Here is a 22,884-nt window from a genome sequence, read left to right as displayed (position 1 = left end):
CATGTTTGCAATTTTTGAGGAAATTTGAATATGAACCATGCATTTAAATTCTTATTAATTTTGCTGGGTGTGATAATGGCAGTGTGGTTATACATACTTTTTAAATGTCTTTTCTATTAAAGATAACATATGGAAGTATCAATATTTACTGGTGAAATAACATAATGTCCGAGATTTGCATTAAAATACACAGGGGAGAAGGGAGGTAAAATACACTGGTCAGTTCCTCGTCCTTTAGGTCTTGACTTAACATTACCTCCTTGGGCATCCTTGGCCAGAGCGGGTGTTTGCCCCATCCCATTATTTTTGATCATATTGTTATTTCACAGCATTTATCATAAGCGGTAATTAAGAGTTTGTGTTTATTTACTTATTGTCCTTCTTGCCCCCAGACTATAGACTCCAGAAGGACAGGGACCATCTCTGGTTCACCACTGTATACCCAGAAACTAGCACACTGTGTGGCACTTGGTAGGCAGTCAGTGAGTATATATCAAAAGAATAAATGAAAGAAAATCTGATTTCATACAATGTTTGCATTTGAGTGTTTCCAAATTTGGACTTGCACTGTAGTTTGTTATAGTCTATTGTAAATGTCTAAAGCCTCTTTGCTTACCTTTTTTTGGTGAGGGTGGGGAGAGACAGTAAGTGCTGCCTAAGCTTTTGTACTTAAGAACTCAAATATGAGATAAATATGGACATTTTAAGTAGAGTCTCTTTAATAGTGGGCACCTTGTCGTTAGCATTGAAGGTGGAGCAAAAACTTTATTGTTAAATCATTGACCCATTAGTCCTTTCCATATATATGATAAACATGTCTTTGCAACACGTACGTATCATAGCTGTGTATCTCACGCTTTCCCCACTTCTCGGAGCTTTCATGAGAACCCTGTTGCTCTTCCCTTTGCTCTCACTTTCCTACAGGAGGGTGAATTCCTGTTAGAGTTTAGGAAGAGGGCTTTTTAGGCTCCTAAGGAACTATGTCATCCTAAGTTTAACGCGGTGTAGCTTTTAAAGCCCCAGTCTCGTTAAGAGTCTAAACGGTCTGCTGTATCTGTTGTATCTAAATGAGTGACCAGTTTGTAAATTGTTTCAGTGTAGTTCTTTCACTTAACCCCAAAAAGTGTTTAGTTTGGATGCTACCCAGTAGTTACTTGTTAAAGTACTACACAGAATAGAAACCTTGTTTTCAGCCAGGTAGCTAGTTTCCTTTGTTAATGGATTATTACATTATGTCTTTGTCTTCAGGTAATTAATGTAGGTATTCCAATTTTGACCGTGTTTTTAAGTTGCATATACACAGAAACTAAGTGTGGAATATTCAAAAAAATTTTAAAGGTTTTTTGTTATGGAAAATTTCAACCGTATACAAAAGTAGAATAGTGTAATTAATTAATTTCACGTAACCATCACTCAGCTTCAACTCCCATCAGCTTCATATGTGGATCTTAGCTATAAAATGTGATAACTATAAAAAGTTAATTAATTTTAAGAATATAAGAACTGGATTAATTCTAAAAATGTCAGTGTATCTGTTGTTAATATCTACACGTATCTCAATTTTAGTAGAGTTTGTTTTAATAACGAACACCACATCTATTACGTAATTTTCTATTTAACATAACCTCCCAGCTAGCTGAGCTTGTAAAAGGCATGTCTTTCCTATCAGGTGAGATTTTAAAGTATGCAGATTTAATCTGTAAGTCCCAGTTTAACTGCAATTAAAGGAATCTTTTAAAAACTCAGTTTTATTTTTGTGTTTATAAATTTGAACTGTCATGTATCTTGTTGCTTTAAACCAACCCAAGAGTGTATATAGTTCTCTTTTTTTCAATACTGGTGCCTTATCTATTTTGTTTACTATTTGAGGTATATCCTTTATCTTAAAGCATAATGAATAATTTTGAAGTAAGTTAATGGACTGACAAAAAGTAACAATTGGGCTTATACTTATTTATCTAATTTTCTTGAGAAATATAGGCAGTATGTTATATCTTATTAATTTATTTATTTATTTTATTTTTTTGGCTGTGTTGGGTCTTCGTTTCTGTGCGAGGGCTTTCTCTAGTTGCGGCGAGCGGGGGCCACTCTTCATCGCGGTGCGCGGGCCTCTCACTGTCACGGCCTCTCTTGTTGCGGAGCACAAGCTCCAGACGCGCAGGCTCAGTAGTTGTGGCTCACGGGCCCAGTTGCTCCGCGGCATGTGGGATCTTCCCAGACCAGGGCTCGAACCCGTGTCCCCGGAATCGGCAGGCAGATTCTCAACCACTGCGCCACCAGGGAAGCCCCAGTATGTTGTATCTTAGAAAGAACTTAGGCTTCAGAATGATAGGGACCTGGGTTTGAAGCCTCTCCGCTACTTACTAAGTTCATTCATTCAACAGATATTCATTGCATACCTCCTATGTGCTCTACACACATAAGCTCATTTTTTGACATGGGAAGTATATACATCAATATATATACATCAGTGCACAAAACAAACAGGGTAAATCCTCTAGTTGTGCCCGCATTTTAGTTGGGGAGACAGACAATATAAAAATAACTAAATAAACATTAGACAAAATTTCAGATAGTAGTAAGTACTGTGGAAAAAATAAAGCAAGGAAGGAAAGAGAGTGAGGATGGGGAATCAGGAGAGGCGGTACTTTGGATGGAGCAGTCAGGGTGGCATCAGAGCAAACCTGATAAAAAAAAAATCCAGGTGAATGTTCCCCCCACCAACCTTGTGTATATTTTAGGTAAAACTATTTCAAGCAGAGGGTGCAGCAAGTACACATGTTCTCACACAGAAGCAGGCTTCACATTTTCTAGGAATAACAAGGTAGTCTGTGGCAGCACAGGGCCTGGAGTAGATGGTAGGAAATGAGCGTGGAGAGGTACGGGGATTTGAGAGGCTGGTAGGCCTTGGTATAGAAGAGTTTGGATTTGTTCTAATCTAAAGGCAGTTTTTATCAAGGGAGGGGCATGATCTAATCTGTGCTTTGACAAGCTCCCTGTGGCTGCTCTTTGGAAGACTAGCAGGTAGGGGTCGGGCTAGGAGCCTGTTACCAGGCAGTGGGAGAGTTGGTTTGCATTACAGAGGTGGCGCTGGAGGCGCTGGCACAGGGACTCGATAATGGATGGGGTGTGGGGTGTGGGGAGAGGAGAAGGCGCAGATGCCAGTGAGGAAAAAGGCAGTTAAGAAGGAAATACTTTTGAGAAGTTACATAAGATGAAAACTGAAAATGGCCCAGTGGATTTGGCAGGATAGAGGCCGTTGTTGGCCTCGACGAGAGCAGTTTTGGGGGAGGGTTGGGGATGAAAGTCTGACTGGAGGGGGTTGCAGAGCAGACGGGAGGTGAGCAGTGGAGACAGCGAGCAGGGCAGTGTCAAAGTGTGTAGACAGGACAGAGCAGACTCGTGGGAGAGTGGCGGGGCTAAGGAAGGGTCTTGGGTTAGTCTAGTTTTGCTTTTCAGATTGGAGATGGCATGGTGTCTGCTACTAGGAAGGATCCGCTTGAGAGGAGTCAGCTGACGGGTACAAGGGAGCCTCAGTGGAGGAGCGGAGTCCCTGAGTAAACCGGCCGGTAGAGGAGCAGCAGGCAGTGCCGGTTGCTTCCACTGGAGACACAAGCAAAGTAAGAGGCCGTTAAGGGCCGAGAGGGAGAGAGGGAGAAGGGGGACGTTGACAATTTGATTAGAGAGGAGAAGGCATGAAACAGTCTCCAAGAAAGAGAGGAGAGAGAATTATCTAGAGAAGTGTAGGATTGCCAGGCAGTGCTCTGGGCCCATTTGAAATGAATGTTTCTGTGTTCAGAGAGAGTCCAGATTTAGCCAGTTGGGTAGAGACTTAGGGTAAGTGAAGAGCTGGATTTCACCAGGACTGGGATTTGGCCAGGTCCGTACCATGATGGGAGAGAGGGGCAAGATTGCCGAGAGACTGCAGCGTGATTCAGGTTTGGTCTGAGGTGTGCAGCCTGGGGAAAGAGGGGGCTGAGAGCACGGGGGGTGTTGGGTGCCGAATCTGTAGTGGGTCAGACTCTGTGATTGTCCTCCTACTACAGACAAGGCTCCGGTGGTCAGGCAACATGCCCGCCAGGAAGGGGTGCACGGAGTTCAGCTCTTGGCTTTCAGCCTTTGAAACCACTACACTGATATTGTTTGGGTCACTTGGGTAGAGGTGGAGAGAACAGGAAACTGGGGCCTAGAATCTTCCAAAAACGAAGAGGAGTAACTCCTTGGGCCAAAGATGAGCACTACAAGGAGAGTGGTAGCGATGGTACCTGATGGTGTGCGCGTCACAGGGAGCGTGGCAGAGGGGGAGGATGGTCGAGAAGCAAAATGAGGAGCAAAAAGGGACTAACGCCACCTCGGGACAGCTTGGCATGTGGTACATGGGAGAGAAAATGGCGCCAGTGGAGGGGCTGTCATGGAAGTAGTATCCTCAGAGGTTTCACAGAAGGTGAAAGGAAGCCTTTGCAGAAGACCCTGGACGCACAGGTTGTGAGTTTCGGAGGCAGAGTCTGGGCAGATGGGGCTGGAGAGCCATGCGGGAGTGAGGAGCCTGGTGATGATGGATGGGCAGCCTGGGAGGCTTAGCTTCTGCGATGAGAGGAGACTGGAGTAATCGGGGATGTCCAGTGAGGTATCAGCCTTGCTTTCCTCTGAGCAGTCATGTCTGCTCTGTGATAGGCCCCTCCTGGGGTTTGCCTTTTCTGCACCTTGCGGCAGCGAGGTAGACAGTATTGAGCCTGGGAGGGGCGGCCCTACCAAGAACTCAGGGGTCCTTGCTTCCCTCTCGCAGAGTGCGCGGTCCTGCGGTTACATGGATTAATTGTACACATGAGCAAGTCATATGGCCTTCCCAAGCCTCAGTGTTGTCACCTGTAAAACGGAGATATGTCCAGGCTTGCAGGTATTTAAGATTTAGAGATAATGTATATGTAGAACCCCAGTAGGGTCTGGGGATATAGCAGATGCTTCATGACATTTCCCCCCAATATGTACATAGAAAGGTATATATATATAAAATGCTTGGGTCATTTGTTGGGTTTTCTCCCCCACTAGATGAATGCTGTGGGAATTGTGTGATCCCAATCTCTGTTTATAATGTTGAGGTTTTCTTGCTGTCCATTTTGTTCTGAGATATAAATGATAAAATGTATTTCTAGCGGTCTTATCCGCAGTAAAGTCATATTGATTTTTATGTAGCATATAATGAAATAGAAAATAATCTCCTGGTGTCTATTCTGTATTATTCATAGAAACAATTTCTAAAGAACAAGTCTGCATTTGTACAATATAAATGCCTTATCTTGTTTACTTGACATAAACTGGCATTTTTGAATTCAGAACAGAGGTAAAAAATCGCAGTTAATTGTTGTCCTTCTTTAACATAATATGGCTCAACCTGAAAAGCTTTTTGATTTGCAGGTAAAACATTTCTGAAATAAAGCTTATATTTTTGCCAAATACTTTAAGGAAACTTGGTAGCACTGAAATAGAGTGAAACTGTTTTTGTCAGTTTAGAAAGTTAATAATTTTGTTAACAGTGATTTATACTGTAGCTAAAAAGCTCTTGGTAGTTTCCCAAATCTTAAAGCTAACTGACCTTGCATTTGAACCCAGCTGTAATGTAAACATTTTCTTGAGATGGTGAGGGCTAGGGCCAGACAATCTGGAGGATATTAGTGGTATTCTGTTTGAGGGAAGTTGGAATCCCCAGATAATTCTCAGGAGCCCTTTTTTAGGTCAGAAGCTGTCTTAGACATTATATATTTCTTAATTCTTTCTTGGTCTTGTTAATAATGCATACTGTTCCTCTTGGAAATCTAATTAGTAAAAGACATACCTTACGTTGAAGTAGGACGGTAAATGTAGTTTTATTTGGTAGTTTTTCTATCCTTTCCACATTATTTAGTTGCTAAAAAAATATAGTATTCAGGCTACCGAGCTTGAGGTTACTGCCCTACTACCTTTAAAAATTCTTCTTAGTATTCAGTTACTTATCCAAAATATTTTGTTCAAAACTAAAACCTACATCAACTCCCTTTGACAGCTGCCCCCCTTTTATATAAAAAAAAAAGATTTCCAGGATGTACTGAGCAGTGTTTTTCCAACTTCAGGTCATGACTCATTAATGATTGTTAAATCAGGTTAGTGGGCTGAAAACAGCATTAAAGTTTTTTTAAATAGAATTCGTCACTCATAGAGAGGTTAGGTATTGTCTCATGACACTTTTGTTGTACTTACACATAGATGTGTATGTCTATGTAGAAGTATGAAAATGCAAAGTATGTTTTACTGTGGGCCGCTGTCAAAGTCTGGAAACATACTACAGAGAATATTTCAGGTAAAGGTTTTATAGTCTTTCTATGCAAGTTTACATTTTAAAATCTTTAGTTTTCAGCTAAATGGTCGATACTGTTGTTAGTTGAATATTTTAGAAGTTTAAAAGACAGCAAAGTTTTCTATTTTTTAAAAGTGATTTTTATTTTCTAATTCTGACATTATCATATGATCAGAAGCTGAAATTCCAGAGCTAAGCAAAAACCATGCTTCTCTTAATTCAAGAAACATTTAAGGATCTCATGCCAGGTAATAGACATATTTGAACTATATAAGGTACAGTTTTCCATCTCCAAGAAATCACAATCAAATTTTTGTCAAGCCTATGTTGAAATATATATGTGTTCATATTTGTTTTATTTTTTCTCTTTAAAAATGGTGACCTCTTAATAAATTCAACTCTTCAGCATTCAAACTCAAAGGAATTTTTAAAAGGACTGTTTGCCCCTGGAACCTTGTCAGATTTCTCGAGGCTCTAATTGAGTACTTCTTCCTGCTTGAATTTTTTTCTGCTTATTAAATAAACTATCATTGAACTAATGTTAATTGTTAAATGGTTTGGACTAGGTTTGTATTGGGGTCCTAATATGGTGGATATCTTTATTGCTTTTTCTGGAATCAGGGGAGGACCGATTTGTGAGTTTTAAACTTGTGCGATTTTTCCATTGTGATATTTGTACTATCTAATCTCATCCCTTAATTTCTCCAGACGTCTCTTTCCTCTTCAGTAGACTGTAAATGATAATCAAGTTGTACTCCAAATATCAAGCAGATGCCTCAATATCTAATTTAAAATAATCTAATACTCAAATCCCCAAGACATTACAAATGACAGTGTGCTGATTAGTAAGAGGGGGGCTTGGTGTTTTTATGTCAAGTACCTTTTGGATAAAAGTACAACATAACTGAGATAATAACTGAGCCAGGCAATTAAGACTTGATTGTTGACTCAAAACAATTGTACTCTGTCCTCAAATAATCGCTTTTTAAAGCAGATGGCTAGCAATCCCTTGATCATGGTTTATTACTTAGTTATTCATGTTTCAATGTGTATTTTGACTACTTACTGCCAGTTTTATGTACTGGAACTTATAAAAGGTATTCTGTTTTAAAGCAGTGTTACAGAATAATAATGCTACTCCTTGAAACATTAAGAAACCACTAGGAGTTCATTTTATCTCAGCCATATGTCACTTTAGAGAAAACAAAAGCAGATTACAGTTCCTAATTGGAGCACTGTATTGGTCTGCCATAAATAATAGGTTTATTAGAAAACTTGTGTCTCCTGGCTTATACATTTAAACCACTTAGTAACATTAGGTTCTTTTAATATGTATAATCTTCTATATAAGATTTCTGGTCAGCCTACCAAACAGTTAATTTCCCCATACTATCTTTATTAAAAGTTTTTTCTTTCTATGTGAGTAAACCCAAATCATTAAAATGAGCAGCTATGTTTAAATCCTATTATGATTATGACAGAAATCTCCAATAGCAAAAGAGTTCAAGTCGAAGGCTGACATTTTATATCCGTGATTCATGGTGTGTGAACAAAAATAGAGAGTCACAGGAGCAGAGTATCAGATATAATTGAAAATTGCTTTGTGTCACATCTTAAGTAATAATATATGGTTTATATGTCTGTTTATTAACCTTTTTGTCATGGGTTTTGTGTGTATATGTCATGAAAACGGACCCCTGTGTACTTTGGAGGAGGGCTTTGTTTATTATCTGTAATCTGTAATGTTACTTGCATGAAAACTAATGCTAATTTTAATTTTTCCAGTGTTTACCACATCTTTATGTTGAAAGCAGTCAAAAGGAGCTTAATTATTTTCTTCTGACTTTATTTTTGAAGTTAATAATTACTGTGTTTGCTGTATAGTAAAAACAAGTCTTTTCTTTTTTTCCTTCCACCTCTAGTTGTCACATTAGTCCCCAGTTGTCTTGATGTTCATCCTGAATTAAATACCGTAGTTGATGCACGGTGACACTTTTTTTTTTCTTTTTAGTGAAAGGGCTACTTGATTGATTGATTAACTGATTTTTAATTTATTAATTAATTTATTTATTTTTGGCTGCGTCGTTGCTGTGTGCAGGCTTTCTCTAGTTGCGGCAAGCGGGGGCTACTCTTCGTTGCAGTGCGCAGGCTTCTCATTGCAGTGGTTTCTCTTGTTGCGGAGCACGGGTTCTAGGTGTGTGGGCTTAAGCAGTTGTGGCTCACGGGCTCTAGAGCACAGGCTCAGTAGTTACGGCGCACGAACTTAGTTGCTCCGCAGCATGTGGGATCTTCCCGGACCAGGGCTCGAACCCGTGTCCCTTGCACTGGCAGGCGGATTCTTAACCACTGCGCCACCGGGGAAGTCCGATACATATTTTTTAAGGAGTACCTTCCTGCTTTAAATATAAACAAAACATGGACTCTGTTCCCCAGTTTTTTGGAGTCACTGTACAAATACTGCTGTAGTTGACAGTCCATTGAATTTGAATAAATGGGAAAAGAATTAAATTTTTGCACACATGATTGACTCTTTATACAAAAACCAAGGTTAGATATCTTGAAGAAGAAATTTATAGAGCTAACATTTGAAGTGAAGTAATAGCGAAACTTTATTTTCATTTTGAAAATAAAGGACCATTCCAAGGTATAAAGTATATTTCATACTTGAATTTTATGAAATTTGATAGAAACATTAAGACTAGGACAGTTGAACTATGCAGTTCACAATATTTAGGCTATAATTTTATTTAAAAAATTCTTTTTGAGCAGCCTCATACCATTAAAAAGAGAACGTTCAGCCCTTTCCCTATCAACATGAATAAGTATGAGTATCTCATCCTTAGACAGTGTTTATTACTTACAGTTTTGTACCTGGTGCTAGGATGTTTGAGAGGCAAGGAGAAATGGAGAGCCAAAGCTGATTTTTTTTGTACACGAAGTTTGTTTCATTTTGTGCTGACTTGATGAGAAAATATATTGGTATAAAAACATTGAAGACAGTGACAGTTCTCTGCTAGTGTGTTCTGATTTTAAAGTACATCTGAGCAGTCTGAGCGTTTTGTCCTGTCAGGAAGCCGGTGTGACTTAGTGTCTGTGCTTCGTTTATCATTGAGGAGTTTGAAATTTCCTGCCTATCAAACCATAACAAACACAGAAGTCAAGCATGTAGGTCATTCACACGGCTTCATGGGACTACATCTTCCCTTTTCTCTTTAACCTTTCTCAACACCAAACTTGTTTCTTTTGGTGGAAGTTAAGAGTTCACTCTCTTGGTGGTGACCTTATAAGTGACCAAGTGTTCTTTAAAAATCTATTCAGGTTTTTTTTTTTTTTCTTTTTAAATATGCACAACATTAAAGAAAAATTGGAAAGTAGAAAAGAAAAACACCCATAACCTCATTACCCCAGTGCAACTATCTATGCTTTTGGTGGGGCAAGGGGGGCAGAGGAGGGAAATCACTTTTAAAACTTTGAGGAAAAGTCCTAGTTCTCTAGTTGTCACATTAGTTTCCTTCTATCAAAGGACACAAATATGTCCAAATCTCACTTAAAAGATATGTTACTCAGAAATCATAGGTTGCTAAATAGTCTGCTTTTTGAGTAATCATGTCAGTTTACTTTCCTGATACTTTATCTTACTACTGTTTCACTCAAACTATATAAATAATTTTTTCAAAATTCGTTTGTTTGAATGTGTAGGGCATCCAGTTTTACCCCGAGGAGACCACCGAGGTATTAACTAATACTGGCAAACTAGCAGGCTTCCTGTGAACCTTGGGGTAAAGCACCTCTTATTTTTGATTCATTTTAAACTTCATAAATGTATAATTAATTGCCTAGAGTTGTAGTTCTTTATTGATCTTTGGACGAATTGTGTTCCTTATACGTTTGCTCTTATAAGGTTGAACAGGAAGGTCTGTGTTTGCTCACGTGTGTGACCCTGTGGGTTGCAGGCCAGGAGAGCCGCCACATGTGTCCTCGGCTTCTTCACCGTTGTGTCCCCAACACCTAGAACAACAGTGCCCGGTATGCAGGAAGCGCTCAAGTGGTTGTCGAATGAGCTAATTAAAATAGTTACACTACAACAGAATTACCCTTGCCCTACATCTTTAGGTAACTGGGGGAGTTCCATAAATGGATTTTCTATGAAATTTTACCTTTTGAGTCAAAAATGCCATTTTAATGCATTATGGACATTTTCAAATTGTATCATCAATTTTATTAATTTCTTAACTGGATTACTCCAAACATACTTCATCTACTGACATCTACAAGGATGTCATTATGAATAATAATTGCTGTAATTCCTATGTGGGCAAGTGAAGCTTGTGGGACTGCCTTTGTGTTAATAACCGTGAGCTATTGTGCTGGTGATTTAGAACAGATAAAAACTAATATTCTAATGGCTTTTATAGTCCTGCCTACCTACAGTTATCTAGGTAATAGCCTAAGACTGGCTCCCTTTCTCTTATCAAGAAATGCAAATGATCTTTTTGGCAGATAGTTATTATTTAGTAGCTTTTGTTTTCAGGTTCAGAGAACTGTCTGGAAAATCTAGAATATCAAGATTTTTTTTGATGCCTGACCTCTAGAGAAGTAGGCATATTATAAACTAGGTTACACCATGTAGTTGAGGGCATGTGCTTATGATAAAATTCTCATCTTCAAAGCAGAATTGTTTTTTAGTGTTTCCCATTTGTTTGCACTGTTTGAAATGGTTAGTTATCATAAACAATCTTTAGTTACCATAAGCAAAATTCTCATAAACTTGAATTTAATATAATAACAATATTTGTTCTGCAATGCATAGTTGTGTTTTAAGGGAGGTTTTTTGCCTTTCAGATTGTTCTCTTTCTGCATTTTATTCCACTCAGAAGGATTTAATTTCTAAACGTTAGAAAATGTTTTATACAGAGACAGGTCTTCCTAAAACTAGAACTACAAGAATCTCTTCATTTTCATTAATTGAGAGATGTAAATTTTTTCTCTGTTTTTGATAGCAGTCTTCCACAGTCTCTATTACTGTCGTCAATTCAGTGCTTTCCAGTTAAGGACGATTGTGCAGATTCAGATGAGGACAAGGAAGCGTCTCCTCCGGGATCCGGGTTACGTGTGGCGTCTTGTTTTGCTTTGTTTTGTTGTGATGTTCCACATTGCTTCTCTGTGTTCTCTACTTTTTAAAAATAATAACCCTGTATTATTTAAACAGCATTACCAATAAATAAGAAGAGTGTAGAATACTATTTATGTTCATTTAAGAGTTGGGCTTTACTCCAGTTTTATAGTGGTTCTGAAGTAGTAAGATGCAAAAACAAAAACAAAAACCAGAAATGACAAGAAAAGGGAAAAATAAGTCAGAGTGATAAACCCAAGTAAGAAATTAAATTTCTGTGTAAATATAAAGGACACAGCTTAAGAGAGATCCTAACAGGCAAGATAGATTTTTAAGTAGGAGGTGGGTAGGTAGAAAAGGAGAAGACAGGCAAATATATACTTATCTGAAGAGATACTTAAGGTAAGTATTTTATTATCAAATATATTTTTAATACATTTGCTCTAATTAGACTTCATTGGCATATTTATAAGCTCACCTCTGGTAGTTCAGGGATTTTTTTCAGCTGAAAATTATAATACTTTTTTTCCCAGCCAGAAACATTTTTAAATGTACTTATGTATTTGTATGATACTGCTTCATGTAGGTAACAGTACCGTAAGACGTTCTTGTTGATGCGCCTATGAAACCATAAGCTTTGCCTTTCTTTAGTTAAACCAAGCTCCAGAGAAAGCTTTAGGGAATCTAACCAAATCCTAGGTCATCACCGACTGAGAAGATCCTGGGGTAGGTCTGTTTCAGACTTTCCAGTGAGGGTTGCAGACACAGATCCCGAGAGGAGCTGGGGGACATGGTGACAGTGAAGTGGCCCCCCCCTCTTGTGGCCAGCCTCCCTCTGCCCCAGTGGGTTATGGCCTCGTGGGAAGGTGGCTGTGGAATTTTAGATCTTCTGATGTTTTTTAGTAAAGGCAGAAATTTTAGATTTTTATTTTTTGACATTTCTGGATTCTTAAATCCTGGCAGTTAACTAAAAATGTTGAAAAACATTATGCACCACCTCCTGTCTACTGTCCCCCTCAAAAGACACTTCTAAGCCTTGGGTCGCCAGTTGGAATCTTCTGCTCTTAACAGGAATTTGACCACCTCTCATGGTCTCCCCTGCCTGGTCCAGGCCCCAGACACCTCTCACCTGGGCCACTGCAGTCGCCTCCCATCTTCTCTCTGTGCCCCTGTTTGCTCCCCGAAAGTCTGTTCTCAACCCGGCAGATCTTGGGATTCTGCTGAGATCACATGTAAGTCAGGTCTTATCCTTCCTTTTTGCCCCACAAGCCTGCTGAGCCTGCACTCAGGCTCTGGGCCACGGCTTTTGCAGGCTCAGATGTCAGGCTCACCTCTTGCTTCTTCTTCTGGATCGTGCTCCTACAGTGCAGGCTTCCTGGTGGCTCTCTGATGCCTTCAGAGAGATGGAGAGAGCCAGAGAGGCGAGGCGGGAGGTGGAGGAGGCAGGGAGCCAGTGCTCAGGTCTTCTCGTCATTGTCTGCACGGGCTCACCTGCAGCAGCCTCCGCAGCCCGTGCCCGAAGCAGGCCTCCTCCCTCGGGTCCAGTTGTGGTCCAAGGTCACTTCCAGAGCCTAGAGACTTCCTAAAGGGGAGAAAAACTGGAAGGAATGTATATAAGAAACATCCAAATAAAATGTTGACTAGACGGAAGGTATGATAATGAAGGTAAAGAAAAGGTGGAGAGAATTCAAATGTCCTCCCTCAAAAAAAAGGAGAGAAAGAAAGACTGAAAAGAGTCCCAGGATGAAAACCCTTAAATGCGAAAACTGTATTGCCACACACAGAAGCTGCCACTTAATGGCCCTTCTAGAGTGTCTAAATGAACCATCTTGAAGGTATCGCTTACTCAGCAAGTAAGGCCTCCCTGACGACTTAACATTTATTGCCTGCCTAGAAATACAGAAAAGACACTTCCCCGCCTGTGGGCCTGCCATGTGACACAGGCAGCTGGAAGGAGGAGAAGGCAATAAAGTTGGCTGAAAATTGATGGACTACTTTGCTTTCTCCTATTTCTTTCTCTCCCTCTCTCTCCCTCTCTCCTGCTCTCTCTCTCTTTTCTTTTCCTCTCTCTCTTTTTCTCTCTTTCTCTCTCTCTCTGTCTCAGCTGAATTCCCTACTCTACTGTTTAGCCACAGCAGTATTCAGAATATAAAATCCATATGGTAATGATTTTAAAAATATTTATAATCAAAAGTATTTATGATAAAATGACAGGAAGACAGATATTTTAAAAATAATTCTCTTTAGTGCACCACGTTAGGTCTTACAATGAAGGATAAACTCTAGGAGAATTCTGTTAGCACAGGGTGTCTGGATTCCCATTCTGCATTACTATCTAATTATTAAAACACCTGAATACAGGTGTCCGAGACATACACATGGTCTCTGCTGTACGTGGATGAAAGCACCCTTGTCACCTCTTCCCCATTTACAGCACCACGCCTCATCACTCTGTCCCTTTATCCTGCCTTTTTAAAAAAATACCATGTATATTTGAGTTTTTTGCTTTCTATCCCAGTGAAGGCAGGAACTCTTTCCCAGTGCCAAGAGGAGTGCCAGGCATACAGTAGGCATTCACATGGTTGTTGAGTAAATGATTGTTGTCATGTAATAATTTTATTGAGAGGTAATTCACACATCAGGCAATTCACCCATTTCAAGTGTACACAATTCACTGGTTTTTAATATATTCATAGAGCTGTGCAACCATCACCACAATCAATTTTAGAACATTTTCACCTTCCCCCCAAATAAACCCCATTCCCATTAACAGCCACTCCCCATTTCCCCCCAGCTCCTGCCAGTCCTAGGCAACTGGTAATCTACTTTCTGTCTCTCTAGATTTGCCTATTCTGGACATTTCATATAAATGGAATCATATAATATGTGATCTTTTGTGACCGTCTTCTTTCGCTTAGCATAATGTTCAAGGTTCATCCATATTGTAGGATATATCAGAACTTCATTCCTTTTTGTTGCTGAATAATATTCCATTGTATGGACATACCACATTTTATTTATCCAAGAATGAATGAATTTTTAGTAGCAGGTATAGCATTCCAAGTTGATGTCTCCTACTACAGAGCATATTTCTGACCAGTGCAACCCCCCCCCAATTGCCATATAGTGAAATCTCAGCAAAGACAAGTAATTTTCATATTCATCTGGAATAAACATTATTATACTTTGCACATCCTGGAAAAGTGTGATTCATTTTAATTCAACAAAGATTTGTTGAACCTGATGCCTGTCATGTCTCAGGTACTGTAATCCCATTATGTGGCTCACATTTTATTTCTATTGGATGGTGCTGCTCTTACTATTTGTTTCTGAGAGCCTTAGCACTCTGCCCTTTTTTTTTTTTTTTTTTTTTTGGCAGTGCCGTGCCCGGCTTGTGGGATATTAGCTCCCTGACCAGGGATCGAACCCAGGCCCCCAGCAGTGAAAGTGCAGAGTCTTAACCACTGGACTGCCAGGGAATTCCATCTGCTTATTTTTTATTATTGCAAACTACCTCATTTTTTTAAATAAATTTATTTATTTTTGGCTGCGTTGGGTCTTTGTTGCTGTGCGCGGGCTTTCTCCAGTTGTGGCGAACAGGGGCTACTCTTCATTGCGGTGTGCAGGCTTCTCACTGCAGTAGCTTCTCTTGTTGTGGAGCACGGGCTTTAAGCGCGCGGGCTTCAGTAGTTGTGGCACGTGGGCTCAGTAGTTGTGGCTCGCGGGCTCTAGAGCACAGGCTCAGTAGTTGTGGCGCACGAACTTAGTTGCTCCGCAGCATGTGGGATCTTCCCGGACCAGGGCTCGAACCCGTGTCCCCTGCATTGGCAGGTGGATTCTTAACCACTGCGCCACCAGGGAAGCCCCAAACTACCTCATTTTAAGTGATACATGTGTTTCTCAATTGGTAACTTTCCCATAGGTGAGCATTTTGAGGGTCTTTTACTTACTTGAGTCCTTAGCTCCTGGTGCCCAGCACATAGTAGGTGCACAACAAACACTGTTGAATGGAAGCCCCCCTTTTGTCGACCTTCTCCACGTAGCTTCCAAGCCTTACTCTAATCTTCAGTGTCCCTGCCAACACCCTGCTCGCTGCCGGGGGTGTCTGTGAGCCACCAAAATTAGACACTGCCAGACTCAAGCTTAATATGGCCACGAAGATTAAATACTTCCCAGTTTTCTCTGAGGTCAAAGCTTGCAGATGGTAGGTGCTCAGTAAATATTAAACGCACGATTTGTGCCTCTTGGTTTTTTTTTTTCTGGTGCCAGCTAGAGTTCTAGAAGGAGCTAAAGTAAGCAAAAATTAGCTCTGTGGGTTTTCAGCTTTCTTTCTTTAGGATGCATTCCAAAGCAATTTCTAGTGAATTTGGAATCACTGTCTCTGTCATTTCCATTTATTAGCAAGGGAAGTCAAGAATTGAGGTAACTGGTTTGCCTTACTTGGAGGATAAGCAATTAAAAAAGAAAACACATTCCCCCTTTGTAGACTGTGTTTGAGCAGCTGACTGTCCTAGGGTCCTTTGTACTTTGAAAATGGGATGGGTTTTCTTGTTTTGTCTGCAACTGATATTAAGGGGAGAACACAAAACTATGGATCCATTCATGAAATGTGCTTTTAAAATTATTCATTCCTTTTTTTTTTTTTATGTTGGGGGTGTGTGTGTGTGTGTGTGAGAGAGAGAGAGAGAGAGAAGACAGAGAGGTAAAGAGAGAAACTAACTTATTTAGGCATGATTGTTAATTTTCTTTTATTTTCTGTCTACTTATTGCTTTGGATAAACATACTGGAATACTGCCAAAAATTCAGGTGGCTGAATACTAATTTTGCTGAAATTGGCAGGAATCCCCTGCCAATTTTCTGTCTAAATTATGCAGAAATCTGACTCTTGCAAGACGTAAGTCTGGTCAAAAATAGAGTCCTAATTTTCTAGTTAGTCAGTAAGACCTTCAACTGACTAATTCTTCTTGTTTCAGCTTTTACTTTTCAGGTAGGAAAAGAAATCCCAGAAAAAATGAAATGCAGTGAAAGTTACTGGCCATTTTTCTCATGTGACCCAAATGTAGATTTACAGTGTTAAAGAACATGACATTCACAACTTGTCGGGTGGAAAGCAGGTGTGAGCCTCAGAAAACAATTAGTGCATCTTTCAGATGTACGGTAGTTATTGAATAATTACTCAAATAATGGTCAGTAATGGAATACAAAGGGTTATCTCTTAGCTAATCCTCAAGTAATGGAATTGGTGTATCTCTGATTTTTCTGTTAGCCTTCCAAGGTTTAGAAGAATGAGACAAAAGTGATTGTGGGAACTAGTGGAGCCACTGGAGGCCAGCAACGAAAAGGAGACCTTATCTTAAGCAATTAATCAAGAAACTCATATTGTGGGACAATCATTCAGAGCTAATTCTAAAAGAGCTTTAGAGCCCCAGGTCTTCAGATATTTTTTCCAGAATTTTGTCAAGGTCATTTCGAGCATGGGGACAATCCTACATTAGAATAAAGGTTTGGTTAAAAGTATGTATACTCTGTACCTAGAAGTCTGTGCAATGTAAAAATCAATCAACTTAAATGTAGTTGTAGTTTTTTACTTTATTTTTATTTTTGTGGTAGCAAACTGCGCAGAATAGAATAAAGTATTATCCCAAAGACAAATGTCCTATCTTGATCCACTTTAAGTGCGTTGCCCTCTGGCACGTGTCTGCTTCACTGTGTAAAAGTGGGAGAGCAGTGCCGATATGCATGCTCAGTGACTTTTTATATGTGTGTAATTTCATATAATAATTGATTTCCTATTGGTGTGGTTGTGTTAAATGCAGCCAGTCCTTTTATTTCTTTCCCCATGAGTAGACTAAAGAAATGTTATTTTCTGGTTCTTTTGTTCGCCTTACCTAATAGCTGGTCTTGTTCATCCGTCTGCACAGTGAGCATTTTGAGACCTCTCTGTAGCGATCTTTCCTATACCTTCCTCCGTCATTTCCACTCTTCTGATCACTGATCTTCCCGTTGAGCTCAGACACACTCCTCCACGCGCTTCGCCTCCAGCCAGCCTGCCTTTCCTCCTGTTCCCACGGCATGGCCTCGCCCTTGCCCTCTCTTCCCTGAGATGCTTGTTCACAAGATCACCCCATGCCTCTAGCTTTCTCACAAACCTGGTCTCAGCTGAAACATCACTTCCTCAGTGAACATTCTATCTAAATTAATAGCCCTTTCCCTCCCCAGACACGTGATCTTGTTTTATTATCTTCCTAGCACTTAATCACTATTAATTATCTTTTGTATATATCTGTTGCCTGTCCGCCCTACCAGCGTGTAAAGTCCATGAGAAGGGAAACCTTGTTTTTTGTTTACTTAATCTGTATGGCCTGTTGTATATAGATCGTAATAAATATTTGGTGGGTGAATGGATGGATGGATGGATGGATGGATGGATGGATGAATGAATGAATGAATGAGGCGGTCTTTACTTCGTGATGCTTTCCTTACCCTAACGCCTTCCAGCTTTTGCTTCCACCACTACTAAAGCTGTTTACTCAGCTCACCAATAACCTGACTAGTATTCTTTACACAGCTGCTGGAATAATCTTTTTCAAGACAGATCAAACTATTTTAAAACTATCACTGACATCCGTCCCATCAACCTTTCAGTAAAGCCCTGTCTGCCTCTCCAGCCCATCCCATTCCGTCTTCCCCTCCCTGACTCACTCTCACCACACAGGCTTCCCGCAGAGACCCCAGCACGAAACCACAGCACGAAACCACGGCTGCTCCGCGGGCTGTTCCCTGCGCCCAGAGTGCTTTCCCCCGGCCTGCTTCTGACTGGCTGTGCTAACTATTCACACCTCTGTTTAATTAATCAGTGTTTAGATAGTTTCTCCATTCCGTCTAAGGAGGCAGCATTGTACCTTACACTACCTCCCTGGTTGCTATTTTCTATTACTTTATCCTATTTAATTATTTCATAGCTCTTGTCATGGATCATAGTAATACTTTTCTTTTGGCTTATTTGATACTTTTCTGATCTTTGGCACAATTGAATACTCCCTACTTGTTAAAAATTCTTATACTTGCTTATACATTCTCCTCTTCCGACTTATTGGCTAATTCCATCCCATTCTCCTTCTGCCACTACTTTACATTTTGCTGTGTCTCAAAATGTCAGTTCTCTGCTCTTCTCAGTCTGTGTGTCTCCCCATCGGCCTTTCTTAAACCCATGGCCTCAGCCACCACCGCAGGCAGGATAGCGTGCTCATTAAGAGCTTTTGCTCAGCAAACATTAAGGGCCTCCTCTGGGTTAGCTGCTGTTTTAGACACTGGGAATATAGTCCAGAAGATACAGTTCCTGCCCTCAGAAAGCTTACATTTTAGTGGGTGAGACAAAAAAATAGCTAAGCAAATAAATAAGACAATGTTAGGTAGGACTGAGTGCAGTGGAGCTAAAGCAGGGCGTGGGAGTGTTGGGGGACAGGCAGGCCGCCGGGGGCTGGGATCAGAGCAGACCTCCCTGCCAAGGGGACATTGGAGGTGTGAGTAAACTGAGAAGAGAAGCAGAGAGTAGACCTGGAGGAGGAACATTCCAGGGAATCAGCTTGGCAAGTTTGAGGAACACTGAAAGACCAGTGTGGTTTGAGAAGAGGAGTGGTGAGTGAGGGCAGGGGGAGATGGTGTGAGACCTGATGGGCCACAGCGAGGGTGGGATTTTACTCTAATTGTGATGGGACAGGACACCATCGGAGGCCCTCGAGCAAGGGAGGCTCTGGTTTAGCATTTGGAGTTGGAGAGAGTCAGTTCCAGCCTCATCCGACCCGTGGCCTTGATAGAACAGACAGCTGTCATATTTAGCCTTTTCTTAGTCAAAACTATTTCTTTGCAAAGTCACACAAGTGCAGTATTGTAATGACATTCATCCCTGAGGCGTTGGGACTTCCTGACACGCCTTTTAACAAAGAAAATTTAAATGAAGTTCCAAGTCATTTCAGTGTTAAAAATCAGTACCTTTTGCTTTTGCTTTTTAAGAATTTTTTAATCCGTATCTCACGTGTGTGGTAACTTTCTCTTACTCATAGACTGGTTAACCTCCGTGCTCCTCCCCCTCCTCCCTATCCATGCCAGGAAAGTGTTGATTGTAATTTCATAGCATTTTCTAGTAATTTTTATGCCGTTGTGAATTGCTTGTTTTGTGGCTTGTATGAGGATGGATTCTTAGGGTGTTTTTTTGTTTATTTTGAGTCACCAAAGTTTGAGAGGCCAGCAGCAGATTTTACAGGCTGTCTTGTAAATACGAGGATCTTTGGAGTTAACAGAGTGAGGCAAGGATAGACACGTAAAAATCCGAAGCTTAAATACTGAATTTCTTTCCCCCTATTAAATTTACCATTTGGTACTGAACTAATGTTTCTCTTACCATTTCAAACGAGAGTCATCCGAAATTTGGTATTCTTTCTAATCTTGCTTTGATAACAGCCATTGTGTAATTATACCGAGCTTTCTTTTGAAATGATTTTGCTAAGATCTCTAGGATTATACGTGCGTAGTTGGGGGAAGCTCACTGCTGGAGCAGCTCCTCTGGGGGACGGGCTCGGTGGCCGGGGTGGGCGGGGCTGCTGGTTGGGTGGAGGACAGTGGCAACGGAGGGTCTCGGCTGCTGCTGCCGCCTCTGACACCAACTTCTGTCTGAACAGTTTTCAAAATGATTTCACGTTGAGCTCGTGCTGACTGCGCACGATAACCCTGGGGAGTAGGTAGGGCTGGCATTATTTTGTGTGTGTGCGGATAAAGAATCTTGTGCTCATCGTCGCAAAGGAACGTGGAACCAGGGTCGTCTTGCAGTCCATTGCTGTTCACGCTGTAATGAAACGCTGCCTTAGTAATAACGTGTGGCTTGGAGTAGAGCCTGCTCCTAAACACTGTCCCCAACGCAGAGGTCACGGGGCAAGTTAGTCTCATAGAAAGGACTGTGTGCACGATCTAGTTGATGGGGGGGAGGTCTTATGTAAGTGGGCACAAGAAGGGGAGGAAAATGGAGAGCCCTGGGCGACAGCCAAGCTACCACTTACCTGAGCCATTCCCTCTGAGTCGCAGTTTGCAAGTTCTCGTGGGTCTTCGTGGACCCTTGGATTTCAGGTGTGTCCAGTTTAATGTTACTTTAATAACTAAAACAATTTCTCTGTATTATATAGTAAGGAGCATAGTAAACATTTAATAATAATTTGGAACGGCTATCATATTTCACTGATCTTAAGACACCATCAATCATAAGAAGCACCATTCTTTTATGTACCACTAGGGGGAAAAAAAAAACATGCTGCCAATTAGTCTTATCATACAGATGTTTCTTTTTAACTGCATAGAACTGAAGAAGAATATTTCTTCTTCAAATTTTTAAATTGTTTGTTGACTGAAACACTGGTGTCCAGTCAGTCATGCTACCAGGAATGACGGTCAGGTTCACCCATGGGCAGGCAGTGACTTCTCCATCACTACTGTCCCTCATCCAATAGAGACAAGAAGATGCTACTGATTATTCTAAAAATAGCAATTCAGAGATATATACTTCTTCATATTTTGACAACTTAGAATCAGAAAAAATATGGTAAAATAGTTTTTCTTACTTTTCTAATAGTAATGCTGCTGAAGGAAATATTGATTATTAGCCATGGATGATTGCTTTGCAGCCCAGGGAAAACATGGTTAGTGAAGCTTAGTTGGGAAAATAGATTTTAAAAATGCACTAACAATCAAGCAGTTACAAATTGCAACTCATTTTGGAGATAAGGCATGACCAGGGGATACTTCTTTGAGAAGTGCTTAAGCTTAAGACTTAAAGGGTGAGAGACCAGCATGGAAGTAACAAAGGGAAGAGAGTTGCTAGTGGAGAGGAGCGGAATATGTGGGTAGAAAGACTCTGAGAAGGGAAGGAACTGGGTATGTTCCAGAAAGTCGAAGAATGATCATGTGGCTTGAGCAGAATGTCCTGCACATAGCTTGCTTCTTTGAATTTAAACTAACATACGTCCCAGTTTGGATTTGGGAAACTGTCTTGCCAGGTATAATCACAGTGTTATAGTTCATAAGGCACTTTTCATCTTCTTATTAAATACCTTCTGAGGACTGGAATTACTTTTCAAGTAAAATCTTTTCTTTTAAATCAGTTGTTCATAAAAATATTTGACGTTGACGGGTTTGTGTCCATTTAATTATATGTAGCCGACCCTCATTATGCGCTGATTCTGTGTTTGTGATTCCGCCTGCTGGCTGGAATGTACTTGTAACCCCCAGATCAGCGCACACACGGTGCTCCCACAGTCATTCACGGACAGGCGCAGGGGGGCAGGAAATTTGAGTTGTGCACATTTCTAGCTGAGTCTAAACAAAGTGACACCCTGCCTTCTTATTTCAGCTCAGACTGTCGACAGGTGTATTTTCAGTCTATTTGTTGCCATGCTTTTTGCATTTTTTGCTTTTTTGGGTGATTCTGCTATCTAAAGTGCCCCCCAAGCGTGACGCTGGCTGGTGTTCCCAGGTGCGAGAGAGCTTGATGTGCCTTAATGGAAAGAATAGAGCAGCTCCGTGCAGTACTGTTGGCCGTGAGTTCACTGTGAATGAATCAACAGTATATATTAAATGAGATGTCTTTAAACAGAAACACACATAAAACAAGATTCTGTATTGATCTGCTGACGAAAATGTTGTAACCAAAGCCTCATAGGAACCTAACCTTGTATTTCCTTTGGGAGCAGCGGTTTTCACTGACTGAGTGTTTGCAGCCCCTTTATAGAACATAATCACCCCAAATAACATGAATCCACTGTACCGGTACATGTGAACACATGGTTAACATGTTGCTGTGTAGCAAGCCACCCCAAAGATTAGTAGCTTAAAACAGCAACTGTTTACTGGCTCATAATCCTGGGAGTTGGCAATTGGGGTTGGCTCAGCAGTGCAGTCCTTTTGCTGGGTCTGGCTGGGCTCGGTTGGACATTTGCCATCAGCTAGTAATCAATGGCGTCACTCATATGTCTGACGGTTTGACTGGGGCTCTGAGCCACGCATTTCTCATCACCCAGGAGGCTAACCCGGGCACTGGGGTGGTTGCAAGTCTCCCATGAGCAGCAGGAGGGCAAGCCCCAGTCTGCACGTGGTTTTCCATCCTGTGCTTGTGTCGCATTTGCCAACTCTGACCCATCAGCCAAAGCAAGTTACCCGGCCACCCAAATCAAGTAGGCTCCACCTCTTGCCGAGATCTGGTGGAAAGGGCATCGATGCAGGGAGGAAAAGGATTCCTCTTACTGTTACTCAAAAGCCAGAGAGGTAGTACTAGCTGTTAACCCGAATGGGCATAAAAGGAAAGGAAAGTTCAGAAAGATTAAGCAACCACACAGCCAGTAATTGGCAAAGGCGGGTCACACATGTCTGCATGATGGCAAAGTTTTTATTCTTTCT

General features: G+C 40.9%; 1 protein-coding gene across 3 annotated transcripts in view; it reads left to right on the top strand.

The window, feature by feature from the left end:
• The window catches only part of TAF3 (TATA-box binding protein associated factor 3), a 152,234-nt gene that overhangs the window by 82,187 nt on the left and 47,163 nt on the right, over positions 1-22,884 (top strand). The window contains exon 1 of one of the 3 annotated variants that reach the window (XM_061181643.1): positions 2,860-2,879. The exons of the other annotated variants lie outside the window; for them this stretch is intronic. The gene's annotated coding sequence lies outside the window, so the exon portion shown is untranslated. Of the gene's footprint in view, positions 1-2,859; positions 2,880-22,884 lie in introns of those variants that run through there. 3 annotated transcript variants of the gene reach the window in all.

The sequence above is a fragment of the Eubalaena glacialis genome, chromosome 2 (assembly GCF_028564815.1).
Source record: "Eubalaena glacialis isolate mEubGla1 chromosome 2, mEubGla1.1.hap2.+ XY, whole genome shotgun sequence".
Classification (NCBI taxonomy): Eukaryota; Metazoa; Chordata; class Mammalia; order Artiodactyla; family Balaenidae; genus Eubalaena; species Eubalaena glacialis.
Note: the sequence above shows the minus strand (reverse complement) of the source record. Positions and strands in the feature narration are given on the sequence as shown.